Source organism: Agelaius tricolor, unplaced genomic scaffold, assembly GCF_023055355.1.
Source record: "Agelaius tricolor isolate 1412-34295 unplaced genomic scaffold, bAgeTri1.0.p SCAF_74, whole genome shotgun sequence".
NCBI classification, from domain to species: Eukaryota; Metazoa; Chordata; class Aves; order Passeriformes; family Icteridae; genus Agelaius; species Agelaius tricolor.
In genome coordinates this window covers 662,405-676,000 of record NW_027269334.1, presented here as the reverse complement: position 1 = coordinate 676,000, position 13,596 = coordinate 662,405, and the positions used below count along the sequence as shown (strand labels likewise).

At 41.9% G+C, this 13,596-nt stretch overlaps 1 long non-coding RNA gene across 3 annotated transcripts in view; it reads right to left on the bottom strand.

Moving 5' to 3' along the window:
- Positions 1-12,181, bottom strand: part of LOC139585345 (uncharacterized) — a 31,804-nt gene extending 19,623 nt beyond the window's left edge. The window contains exons 1-2 of one of the 3 annotated variants that reach the window (XR_011677043.1): positions 11,915-12,181; positions 451-1,128 (exon numbers count right to left, since the gene is read on the bottom strand). This is a non-coding gene — a long non-coding RNA (uncharacterized lncRNA). The remainder of the gene's footprint in view (positions 1-450; positions 1,129-11,914) is intronic. The other 2 variants (XR_011677044.1, XR_011677042.1) reach the window with 2 other exon arrangements.
- Between the last annotated feature and the right edge of the window lie 1,415 nt (positions 12,182-13,596).

Sequence of the window (13,596 nt, the reverse complement as noted above, 5' to 3'; positions counted from 1 at the left end):
GCTTTTGAGAACCATCTCAATTTTCAGCATGAGGCCAGGGTATTTACCTCACAGGAAATATCATCACTTTCAGCACTAAATCCTAACTTTGCTTCCAGCAATAACCACTTCAGAGGTTCAATAACAAGGCAGTCATTAAAATGAGAGGATGTAATATAACAAGGAAGTCAGTATCTGATAGATCTGATTAGAATATTTCTCATTTCTTGGCAAAAATGTTAAAAAGAAAAAAGCCCCAACCCCACAGAGCTTTTGCTACTTTTCCCAGTAGAAAAGTTTAAGTTTTAACTAACCATTTTGGCTTGGGGGAATAAGCATATTTTTCAGAGTTCTGCCACACTGGATTTTTTTGTAAATTAAAAGCTTGATTTTACACCCTGAGTTCCCAAATAAAGATCATTTGCAGATGCTGGGAGCAATTGAGAGCTTATATAGTTATGGATCACTAACTTTAGAGATCTCCTTGTTTCACTGTGCCACATAGGCCTATCTCCACGTGAGAAGAGGAGGTAAGGAGACCAATCCCATTAATCAGAAACTGCCTTGTTTGGCAGTGTGGATGCCACTTTTGTTTACATAAATCCATTTCTCCAGATTTTGTTACTGTAAATCCAGAGAAGATCTGTTGAAGACAAGGAAGAAAACATAGCTCTATAACAATATAGACAACATCAGAGTTGATTCTAATGCCTTTTTTTTTATGCTCACTGAAAATCAAGGGAGGTTCATTCCTTAAGGGTTCAAAGAAAGCCATTTGTCATTTTCCACTGTAAATCCAGTAACAGGAACTGGTCTTTGACTCTTGACTTTAACAAGTATTTTACAAGCAGCCAGCAAAAATATCTCAGAGTAAATATGCCTGTCATCTGAAACACATGAGATGAGAACAGAGTGTGGTGTGTACAGTTATTAGACTGGCTGCCCCTTTCCCATCCCAGGAAAACAATGAGTGGAAGTGTTACCCTCTGGATCTGATCCAGCTTCCACTAAAGTCAATGGGGAAAAAAAAAAAAATATATCTCACCTTCTCTGGTGGAATCTGGATCAGGCCCCAACTGAAGAAAAACCTGCAGATCTCGACCAGGGAGCAAAGCAATCCCACACATCAGTAACACTTTCCTGTAAATCCTGTGTATGCATAAGATGCTGTATAATTTTGTAACGAGTTTGTAAACAAAGGCTGTAATAAATTTGTTAAGGTCTAATTCTCTTTTCACTGTAGCCAGGGACGGTTTTATTGCCGACTTTGGTCATGGCACAATGAATTCAAAATTCATATCCAACTTTTTTTTTGTTTGTGTTAAGTAATTAAACAAAATATTCAGCTCTCAACGCCAGTTTAATTTAAGGATTCTAAAAATCACTTCCATTAGGCAGCTCAGATGCTCTGTCAATATTGTTTTGCCAATAGATCATTATAAACACACATTATATTTAGATTTTCTCCCAAATGACCAAATGCTATTCTGAAATTGCCTGTCTGTGTCAAAATGTATTTTCTCTGCTTTTTCCCACTAGTTTTTTTCCAGTCCATTTAGTAACAGCAAAAAATGCTCCACTGAGGTTTTGGAAAACCATCTGCATTTATTTTATCACCTTTGAACATGTGTTCAGGAATGAAGTCTGTGCAGAGAGTTTACTGCTACCAAGAGATTTGTGCGGCTGCACCAGGAAGAAACTTTGACTGGACTTTACAGAGTGTGTGCTCAAAACCACTCTGCTCATACTCTGTTATTTCAATTCTTTAGCAACCCGAGGCTTTTGCATTGTGTATCTGCAGACAATACTAAACAGGAAACAAGCCTGATTGGGAGTTTCAAAATTAAAAATTTCATGATAATGACCGGCTATCTCTGACCTCTTGGCAAATGCAAACGTTTGCGCAGTGAAGTCAAGCACAGGAACATTTGTTTCATTTAATAGAAACATTGTGGCAAAAGCAATGGGATTCTGTCCTCTCCGTGCTTGCTAAGCATGTGTAGTTCATCATGGATATGGGCAGGAGGAGGAAGAGGAGGAAGAGGAGTAGAATCAGATAAAAAGCACTAGAGCTTGTAAGAAGTTAAAAGGCTGTGCTCCAGCTTGGAGCATTTTAAAGTGTGGAGGGGTTGTTCTCTGAAATGCTTTGTCTGTATTTTGTTACAGCAGATGGCAGAATGACGAAGCAAGCACAGATGTGGTGTAAAAAAACCAAACAATATGAGGATAACAAAAAACTTTCCCGGGAAAGTTGGCCACTTGCTACCACTGTGGGTCCCTGCAGTTCTGGGCAGGTGACTGCAGAGTCCAGCAATGACTTCCCTAATTTAATGGTTTGGCTAATCTCTAACAGGGGGGTGGGGGTGGGGGGGAGTCTTTTTTTCCTGCAGCACGTTACATTCATGAGCTGGATCGTTTTCTTTCCTTTCCTTTTTTTCTTGTCCCTTTGAGGTTTTTGTTTGTTTGTTTGTTTTTTTGTTTATGGTAATCTCTAGCTGCTTTGGCATCTCTGATGAACAATGAGTGGTAATGCTTTGCATGAATGTCCCCAAATATAGATTTCTCCTTTGTTTTAGAACTGAGCTTTGAAGCCAGTGGCGCCTGAAAGCCATATTTTCATCACGGAACTGGCCTTTTGATGTCATGACCTCATGTTCCTGGACATTTTGATCACAGGGTTCTATTTTGGAGCTCTTATCCACACAATAGATGAGATCATGACCATGGCTGATTGAGAAGTGGCTGTGTACATGACAACAAAGAGAGAACAAGGCAGCCCTGTGCCATCTTTGCATCCACCTTCACACATCTCCTGTTCTGATTTCAGTCTTAAGTTGCATGATCAAGGGCTGGTGATCAAGGTTTGCTTTCTGCATCTCCAAGGGTTCAGATGCCCAGAATATCCTATAATGCTTAAGTTTGGGAGTGGCACTAAAGATGATCTCATTCCAACACCTCTGCCATGGGCAGGGACACGTTCCACTAGACCAGGTTTCTCAGAGCCACATCCAGCCTATACTTGAGCACTTCCAGGGATGATCTTTGGCAAGAGGACAATTTCTCAGTTCACATAAACATGTCTTGTGTGAATCTGTGCATACCTTCTGTAAAAGGCTGCCATGGTTGCAGCGTTGGCCCTCTCCAAAACACAGTGCATTGTCACTTTTCACCTGTGTCACAGGGAGCAGATGGAGTCATTGACAGACCAGCTCCTCCCTCCATCCAGGGGAGACTGCTGAGGAGGCAGGTTACATGGTCCTTTTCTCTAAACAAAAATATTCCTATGGAGGGTGTGAGGAAAGCAAAGGAAGTGTTGAAACATGTAGGGAGTCAGAGCTGTTGGGTGGCAAACATCTTGCAGAGATTTTGGAAAGCGAGGGAGAATTCAGCTGTTCAACTGTAACATCAGATGAAAGGCTCTTTCCTTCTATGATAAGGGTTAAATAAATACCATTAGATAATCTGTAGCGGTAATTCAAAAGCAAAATGAACCTTTATTAATTGGGGTTAATCCCTCTGTGTTGATGAGGAGTTAACCACACTCGCTGTGCACAAATGACGAATCCTTGCTCTCAGTTACCCTGTGGTAGCCCCTGTTTTCAGCGCTCAGGACTATGAAGCCGTTAAGTGATGGCCAAATTTGGCTCAGAAAGTACTAAATCCACATTGAATGCATGAGGGGGAGCCCACGTTGGAAGCATTATCCACCACACAAAACAAGCACAGTTTTTAACATGAGTTCATAAAAATTTCTCATTACTTTGTCCAGTTCCAGGGATTTAGGTTTTAAAATAAATTTTGAACTGTCTGGTATGAGCAGTACACATATCTTTAGCAGCAATTTACAAAAGAAAAGAACTCTGGAAATGGAAGTATGCAGAGAAATACTGCGTCCAGCACTGCAAATAACCTCTGTCTTATTTATGTTCTCAGTGTCTCAGAGAGGAATTTAATACAAATCTTGGTTTTGTTTTACTCACCACATTTTGTAAAATAATCACCTCAACTTACTGCTTGTAGAGGTTTGTGGTGTGCAATCTTTGTGGATAATGAAGCAGAAACATGGCTGTAAAGCTGCTGAGCAATGTCAGAGTTGCAAGTCCCACGTTTGCACAGCAGAGAGTAAAAACAAACATGTGAAAATAACAGAATTGGTTTCTCCGGCTAAGAGAGATTAAATATGTTTTAAAATATCAAATGACAGCTTTTTTCAAGTTATTACAAATATTTCAAGTCAGATTTGTATGTGACACAACCCACTGCTCACATGGAGCATAATTTTTATAATCTTTCTTATTGCACAAATCTACTCAATGTGATTCCCATTAAGTTCAGAAAACAGAAATTTGTTCATTTCCACACTGCTGACAGAGCATTCAGAATATCCGTAATAGATGAGCCAAATCTCAGGTCAGAGCATAATCCCTGAGTTTATGTCCTAAGGATAAAACTACAGGAAGGAAATTTTTTTTCTGCGGAGAGTGAGAGCTCAGCTGCCACATTCACAGTGTCTATGCCATGCTATCACATGTTTGAAGATGTTAGGAGGAAGAATCTGGTCAGCTGGAGAGGTGATGGAAAGAAGTGGGAGATGGATGGGGCAATAATTATTACATGACCTCCTTGAAAACTACATCCCACAAACATATAAAATGCAGCCCTCAGGATCCTTCTGATCCTGGGACCTGACTCAGAGGCATTTATTCCTTAGGTCAATAATCTTGGATTCCTGAGACTTGGCATCAGGACATCGTACTTGTCCTAGGCGGGGGTAAAGGTGAAAAAAATCCCTTCTCCCACCATAATCAGATAACAGCAATTATGCAAGAGGGCATTCTCATGGGAACAGTTTTGTCTCAAAATCCCATGGCTTTTTTAATTTTTTTTTTTTTTCTGCAGAAATGGAAGATATGGGTTTCTGAGAAAGGGCCTTCTGCCTGTAGTTTTCTCAGAGGGATATGAGGGCACTGGAGAATAGAACTTAGGGAGAAAGAAGAAAATTCTCATTGAGCAGAGTTTTTCAGTGATCTATTTTCCCTTCACTACAAAATTATGTGGTGAAGTTTCCTGACAGAGAGCCTGATGCAGGGAGAATTTGCATGTGAGTGACAATGAAAAGCACCTCAGTACAGAACCTGGATTGAAGAGAGGAGCTCAGAAATCCCTGTGGCTCCTTCCTCTCTTTTCCTGAATGCCCAGGGAGATTCGAGGGTGTCAGTGGCACAAAAACGGAGAGCAGTGACAGAATAGCTGCAGAACACACTTCTCCATTCACAACAGTCAGGCAAAGGCAGCTCAAGGACAACTCGATCATTACAGAGGCTGATCCAGGGCATGCCCTTCACCTCCCTCCATGGGATCTCAAGGAGAAGGATCCATAATGCCATTTCATAAACCAGCTTTAAGAAATATCAAGCCAGTGCTGCAATGGGCTGGACTTGGTCCACACAAAATGAAAGGCAAAATCTGGTGGGATTTTTTAGCAGTAATTGCTGTTGAACAGTATATTGGAATTCAGAATGTACAGGAAAAATTATATGAATAGTGAAAAGAATCTAAGTCACATACAGAACTAATAAATACTCAGCTTTATTCTGATCTCATGCAGGTTTAATGTCTGACTTCAGTGGGATCAGTCCCAGTTTTTACTGATACAATAAAGCTTGGAATTACATCTGTGACATTTGAAAGCAGGTGGTGGGCTCTGTGAGAGATCAGACTCTCAATTTCTGTGTGCCATGTTGCTGCTGCCCCATGAAATTCAGGGATGGATGCCAATGGAATTAGTTAATGGGATAGATTATAGGACCTACACTTCCATGCTTTAAATTACCTCTGCCCTGCTCAGAGCGATATTGTTGACAGCTCTCAGACTGACTCAATGCTGCTCACTAGGCACCCTAGGGGTTTTCCATGCCACCAGCTAAGCAATCTTTCCTGAGAACCACAATGCAGAGAATTCAACATCAACTCTGATTCTTGCTTCAGATGGAACTTCAGTGGTCTGGTTTTGTCTGAACAAATGATAAGAAATCAAAGTTAGATGTGCAGTTACTGGCATTCAGAATTAAATTCTGAAATCTGTAACTACTGCCAGCACAAGAATGATGTGAGATGAAGGTAGAATGTACACTCTGAAGGCTCAGTGAAGATGCTCTTGTTCAGAAACAAAATTGTTTTAGGCAACAGCAGTATATTTGGAGCAAAGACAAAGATCCTAGTTCTGTTGAACAGTGATGCCCAAGTGAGTTTCTTTTTAGTTCACCAGAGACTTCATGGTTTTGGCTTTCCCAGGCATTTTTCAGTAGGTATTACTGAGCATAATTAGCATGATAAAATTTGCTACATTAGAAACATTCCAGAACTACAACCTGAAATAAACTGAAATGGTTGATCATGGTTAAGCATCATGTCCCGAATTTTGACGCCTCTACCAGCCTTCAAAAATGGCTCAGTTTGCAAATACAGCTTGACTTCATGGCTAGGAAAATTTCCTTGAGATTTTTCTCTTCATGTGCTTTTCCATAAAATCTTCATAAATACCAGAGATTTTACAGTTTCTAAATATAATCGGAAGTGTCCACTTCTGTCAGCCCTGAGGTCATCCATTCTCTCATGAAGTGTTTACTAAATATTCTATTGCCCCAAGCAATGGTTTGCTCAGTGGGAACAGTGCAGGCTCCATAAGTGAATAGCTACAGTTTAGGAGGTGTGAATACAAACAATAACACAAAAGCTGATATAAAGAAATTCACTGGAAAGCCAAAACTAGAGCTTAAAAAAACCCCAACTTTAGCAGAGAAAAGGAGAAAATGAGGAAAAACGAAATCCAGAAGTTTGCAAACTTAGGGAAAAAATGAGCTGACCTTTGATAATAGCAATAATTGGGGTTTTTTTCTCCTAGAAGGTTCATCCCCCTCTGCCTTGCAAAATCCATTCATTTCCCAACAAAATAAAATATAACAGCTTGAGCTGAAATTCTGCGGTCAGGGAGATTTTTGTGCTTAAAGCTCTTAGTGGGTCTCTGCTAATAGTGTCTGTAGGAGTGGTTTATAGATTCATTCCCAAAAAAAAACCCAAAAAAACCACCCCATAACCACAATCAGGATTTACTGAGAGACAGTTCCATAGCTTGGTCTGCATTAAAGTGGATTTAATTCACTCTAATTGCTTGTGTAAGTCTTGATCCAAAATAACCCATACTAAGTTCATGTCCAGTTTTAAAGGAAAAAGAGCTGTCAAGAAGTTGGTAAGATTAACCCCATGCTTAAAACTGAGCCCATGCTCAAATGTTTTTAGGGATCAGGGTAATAATAAGATTCATTAGTGATTTCATTCCTGGAACTTATAGTTGTTCACTAAGAAAACCCCAAATGGAACAATAATATGATCAAGCCCCTTAGTTCCCATCCTGCAAATTTTGCTTTAAACTCCCAGAAGAAGAAGTACAAAAGATAATCTGTTAGCATTTAAGGCTTGATCCAAAAACCATGGAAATTTGCAAAAAACTTCAAAAAACTTCTAGTGGGTCCTGAGTTATGTGCTTGATAATTGAACCATGGTCAATAAAACAACATGGATTTATAGGACAATGAAAAGAACACACAAAAAAAACCTGATCTTTCATTGTTTTTAGAAATCAAAGCACAAAAATTAGCAGCAAAGTGTTTGGCAGCACTTCACAAATTCTTCCTTGAAAAAGTCCAATTGCTTGCACGGGGTACTGGGGAAAGGGAAGTCCGTTACGTGCAGAGATAACTGGACTGGATGCCAGGGGGAAAAGTCATTCTATGGATAACTGCGGGAACAGCTAGGGTGAAGTTATCAAGGCCAATTCAGTGACTGAGGTGCTTACATCAATGTCTGAAGGCAAAATGAACACTTCCCTCCAAGTGAGGGGTTTGACAGCAGCACTTTCTAAAAGATGCTGAGGAAACAGAAAATCTTTTAGGTAATGATCTCCTTGTCTTGTATCTCTTATTCCAATACCTGCTTGAAGGCTGCAGGTGAATTTATCCCTCCTACCATCCATATACCCCATCAAGCAAGTTGCTACAATAAAGTCCTACGCTTTTCCAAGTCCTTGCTAGACGGCTCCAAAAATTTATGGGAAATTTAGAGCAAACACACAGATTTAAATGCAGTTTAATGTCATCCTCAATGTCAGGGTAGGTGAGATCCTTCACTGTGGAGGTCCAGAGGTGTTAAAAGAAAAGAACCAGTATCTGTCACTGCAGCTGGCAAACTGCTGTCAGGACAGCACTAACACTTGCCTTCACATCTCTCTTCCCTCCCAGCTAACTTCTTGTTCTGTTCTTATTAGTTCTCCAGATGAATTTATTAGTCTGTCAATCAAATGTGGAGGACTCTAAGGAAAGGTGGCCAAAACCAGACTGTGAGATGAATTTTTTGGCCAGCTGGAAATAGCTTGGATGCTGCGGGATGGGCACCCCTGTCTTAGGGAGTGGTGAATTCCATCAAAGACTTAAAAAGAAGGACAAATAAGGATATAGACTCATTTTCTGTCAGGATCACAATCTTATTTGCAGACCACTTTGTCTGCCTCCTGATCCAACATGCACTGACAGACTAAAAGTACGAACTACCTATGAGGAGAAAGGGGGTTGGGCTGAATGAGAGGGATTTTTGGGACTGATGGAGTGAAGTGCCCAGAAAACATGAGTCTAGTGCTTAATGGAATTAATTTTCCCTTAAAATAGTAAAAAATAGAATTTATCATCACAGGTAAATATACATTTATATAGTTATAGATTCCCTTTTACCTCATGTGAGTTTTAATTTGTTGGGTTTTTTTTTATGGACCTACTCTGTAATTCCAGAAGCCTCCAGTGGGCTGGAAGACTTGTTCCTAGCATAGGTTACCTACAAATCGCAGCATTTCAAATTAAGATATTCTGTAAAGGGGAAGTCCCAGGTGCTTTCAGCACAAGTGTGAGCTCTGAAAATGAAGTAAAAGCTGTCAACACTGACCAAAAATAAAAGAGTTCATAGGACAGAGATGGAAATCCCAGGATAAATGGCTTCAAATGAGGTAGAAGAGAGAGCAAGGGGGGTGGAAGAGACAACTCCTTTGGACATTTGGCAGTGGGGACAAAATGCCAATCCTCAAATGTGCAGTTTGCAATAGAGATGATGAATTGGGTGCAAGACAATGATCCATTGCTGGGCTGGGCAGGTGACAGGATCAACCAGCTCTGGAAGACTGACCAAGATTAAGTGTTAGCTGGTGCCAAGGAGCTGCAGGCCACCCACACAGATTAAGTGGGAAAGCGCTAATGGAAAAGACATTTTGGGAGTTAAAAATATAACCAGTTCCTTAATCTGGGAACACAGAGCTGTAAAATAACAGCTGGACAGCAAGGCAGAACAAAGTTCTCCTCCATGGTTGAGTGAAAGGTGGTTGAATGGAAAGGCACCGTCTTCTTCATCAGTACAGGCCCTCAGCCAGGATGGCTACGTGTGGAAAAAGGCAGGGCCACATTCCTCTGAGATGGCAGCACAGCTCTGTCCCACAGGCCAGGGCAGCAGTCTTCAAAGAAACAATGAAATATTAGACGTTTTAAAAGGATTTCCCACTATATTGATGTTGTTCCTATAACACAAGCCAAGGAGTAGGAAGGCAGCACATCAAAACATGTTTGCATGCACTTGGGAACAGGCATCTCTTCTGCACCAGACAATGATTTCTACTGCCTGTAAAGGCAACATTTGGGCTGCAAGTACACGGAAAAATCTTCCTACAGCACCTGCACCAAAAGCAGGCAGCTGAGAAAGCAGCCTCCATTGCTGATGGTGTTTGAAGGAATTCACAAAACCCAGGGGCATGTCAGATCCTGCAGGGATGAGCACTCCCATTCTGCCCCAGTGTCCAGCTGAACCATTTCCACTGCTCCAAGGACAAAACCTGGCCCCACCATTTAGGACTGCTGCAACTGTCCATGAGCCAGCAGTGCCCTGGGGACGAGAAGGTCAGTGGTGTCCTGGGGTATATTGGGAAGAGCATTGCCAGCAGCTCAGGGAGCGATCCTGCCCCTCCGCCCAGCCCTGTGAGGCACATCTGCAGTGCTGTGTCCAGCTCTGGGCTCCTCAGGATAGCAGGGACATGGAGCTTGTGGAGTGGGGCCAGCAGAGGCTGAAGAGATGATTTAGGGCCTGGAGCATCTCTGGCAGGGAAAGGCTGAGGGAGCTGGGGCTGTCCAGCCTGGAGAGGAGCCCCAGCTGAGAGGGGCCCTCAGCCCTGGGTGTCCCTGCCTGCAGGGAGGGCTCCGAGCAGGGCCCAGGCTCTGCTCCAGGGGCCCAGCAATGGCACCAGAGGAACGGGCAGGGGAGGCAGAACTTCTTCCCTGGGCAGTGACCAAGCACTGAAAAGATTATCCAGAGAGGGTGTGGAGTCTCCTCACGGGAGATATTCCAGACCCCTCTGGACACAATCCTGTGCCCTGTGCTGTGGGATGGCCCTGCTTGAGTAGGGAGGTGGGCCCAGCTGCCTTTCTGTGGTCCCTTCCAGCCTGAGCAATCCTGGGATTTTGAGCTTCTGTGTAGGTAGTGGCTGGCCCAAGGCAGAGCACAGACTGAAGTGTGCTACAATTCAGGATTGCAGAGCTCTCCTCCATGTCAGTTCAGAAGCATAACCCACACAAGGCAGGCACAATGTAGCCACAGCTGTTGCAAGGGGTTAAATGCTGCATCTGTCAGCAGCACCTCTCCTTGGGGATGAGCTCTGCAAACACTCAAACCACCACAGAACAATCACAGGTCACAAGATCCAGGGTCAGGATCTGAAAACACTCTTAGCACTTCCCAAGCATCACATTTTGTAGTAGCACAGGACACAGGCAACTGATTCTGTCTGCATCCCTGCACTCTGCTTTCTGCCAGCTTGGCATTCTCCACCATTGCCCCTTTTAGATTTTTTTTTTCCAGACTGTGGTACATGACAAATTAAGAACAGGAACAGCTTCTGCAGTTTTCTATCTTACAGTCTTAACAGCTCTTCCTAAATCCCCTGCGAAGCTTGGAAGAGGCATAAAGCAGAAAATGACTGTCATCTTGCAGTGTAACTGGCTGCTTTATGATGTAATAGCCACTACTCACATTTTTCCCCAGGATAAGCTGTTGGCATTCCGGAAGAAAAGCGTAGATTCCTGAGCTTACGTATGAATTTCCTGCAGGCTAATCAGATTCATAGAGAAAGATTCTGTAGATCCCCTGCTGTTATATTTTTTTGTAGGCAAGCCTGTCAGCTCTTTCAATTAAAACTTTTGTTTTCTGATGGAAATCAGGCTTCCAAATTCACTTCCTTTTCTTGCAAATACTACTCTTTATTATTTCAAAGTTATTATTTCAGTATACTCATTATCACAGTATGATTACATATTACTCTCCAGGAACTAGTTTTAAACCATTCAGTGGCATCCAGATTTTTAGCTGACATAATATGGAATGTATCAAGGGTGTCAACATTCAGTGGTGCTGTTTAGTGACTCAGTGCATGACAGAGGTCTGAGAATTGATATTTGTTTGACATATCACATTTTCTTCACCTACCATGCCTCTTACTACCTTCAGCTAATACCTCTGCCTTATATTTTCAAATCCAAGACTACTGCAAAATGAATTTTATTTATGCAATAAACAGAGCACCTGTCTGGCACCTGTTTAAAGCATTTACCACTGACAGTGAAGCTGCCTGAGCTACAGAGAAAAACAAAAATACCCCTTCAGATTGCAAAAGAAAGAGCCTTCAGAAGTCTCCTTAATCAGTGTACTCTGGCAAAGTGCTGCATCCTGGAACAGACCCTGCTCTTCAGTAAAAAGGAACAGAGAATTTTTCAAAGCTATGGACATTCATACCACAAACAACGTGTTACAGCATTTTTACCATGATCAAACACAAAAGAAAAGACAGACTTACCTCTGGTGAGGCATTTTGTGAGCTGCAGAGGTAGAAAGAGAGGCATGTGGAAAACCAGGACAGGGACTAACCAGAACACGCACCCAACAGTCAGCACTTGCAAAATGGCTACGGGAAGACTGGAGCCGTTCAGCCCTGCAAGACTTAAAGGGACAGATTTCCACAAGCACACTGGGACAAATGCCTCTGGAAGAACACAATTCCCCACTGGGAGAAGGCAGGCCCTGGTACTGGAAATACTGAAGCATGTCTTTAAGCATGTGAGAACTGCTGTGGACTTCAGTCTGTGCAGCTCTGCACAAGCCTGCAGGACTCGATTTACTGACGTGAACAAAGTTACCCAGGGAGGGCATGCTCGAGCAGAGTACTTGTTACAGCTCCATCGCAGAAGGAGTGAGGTGCCGTCACTGCTGAGTTACTCTGAAGGGTGCTAAGACACATTCCAGAAGTCCAGAAAGGAAAGAAAATAAAATAATCAAAATGCGCCCTAAAAAAATCTCAAGTTGTTTCAACAAACATTACTCATGTATTCACCCTGATATTTTCTAGTTTGTTTTTTCAGCATAATACCCACAATAGCTGCCCATCTAATTGAAATATTTTGAAAGCACTTTAAACTGCTCAAAACAAGTGAAAATAACTCCAGTTACAGATTTACAGCTCCCCTCTCCTCTATGGTGAATTACTGTGTCAAATATTTTACAGTGAGAGCAGAAACACCCCAATGACAGGGCACAGGAGATTGTGAAGACACCAAATCAATATCAGTGGGATTTAAAGGAGTTTCCCCTTAGCTTTTCTCCCAAGATTGTTACAGCATGGCTGCATAGGACAACTGGAGCCTCTATGTTGTCCCCAGACCTTTGTCCACCACAAAAGCCCCCAAAACAATACATATGATGAACCTTTTCCATCATGAGAGATGGCATCATGACTTTGGGACAGTCAGGAGGGGATATCTGCAGTTGTGGGATATGAATAGGCAACACATTTGGGCTCAGACTTGGTCTGAAGCAGCTCTTCTCCATCTTCTGCATCATAGAACCATAGAATCACAGAATCATAGACCCATAGAATCATAAAATCATGGAATGGTTTGGGTTGGAAGGACCTTTAATGATCATCTCGTTCCAACCTTCCTGGAAAAAAAAAAAAAGATATTATGTTGCTGATGGGATTTATTTGCTCATATTGGATCATATAACTAGTTAAATGCTGAAAGAATTGAAACCTTGGTGTTTTTTTCATATTTTCCCCTGTGATTAGGAGATAATTTTAGCTGTTTTACCAATGCCATCATTTTCCTTCTGACACTGAGGTTACTCTATGCTCTGCTCATGTTTCCACAAATATAAAATCAACATTAGGGTCAATATTGGAAATATTTTACTTTGTAAAACTTCATTAAATTCATATCACCAGATACACTGTTGTGTATGCAATAACTCGGACTTGCACACAACCCATAAATTACTCATCTTTGATTGCCTCCAGACACAGGAGGCTGTGACCCTCTCAAACATCTTAGCACCAGAGGAATTGCCCTGCAGGTTTCATCTGCTGCAGGCTGTTTCAGGAAATGTGGTGGAGGGTTTTTTTCCACTAATTGAAGTGTTCTGAAAATGTCATGAGACTCATTCTGCTCCTGCTCTAAGCACTAATTTGTTCTGTGCCAGTCATCT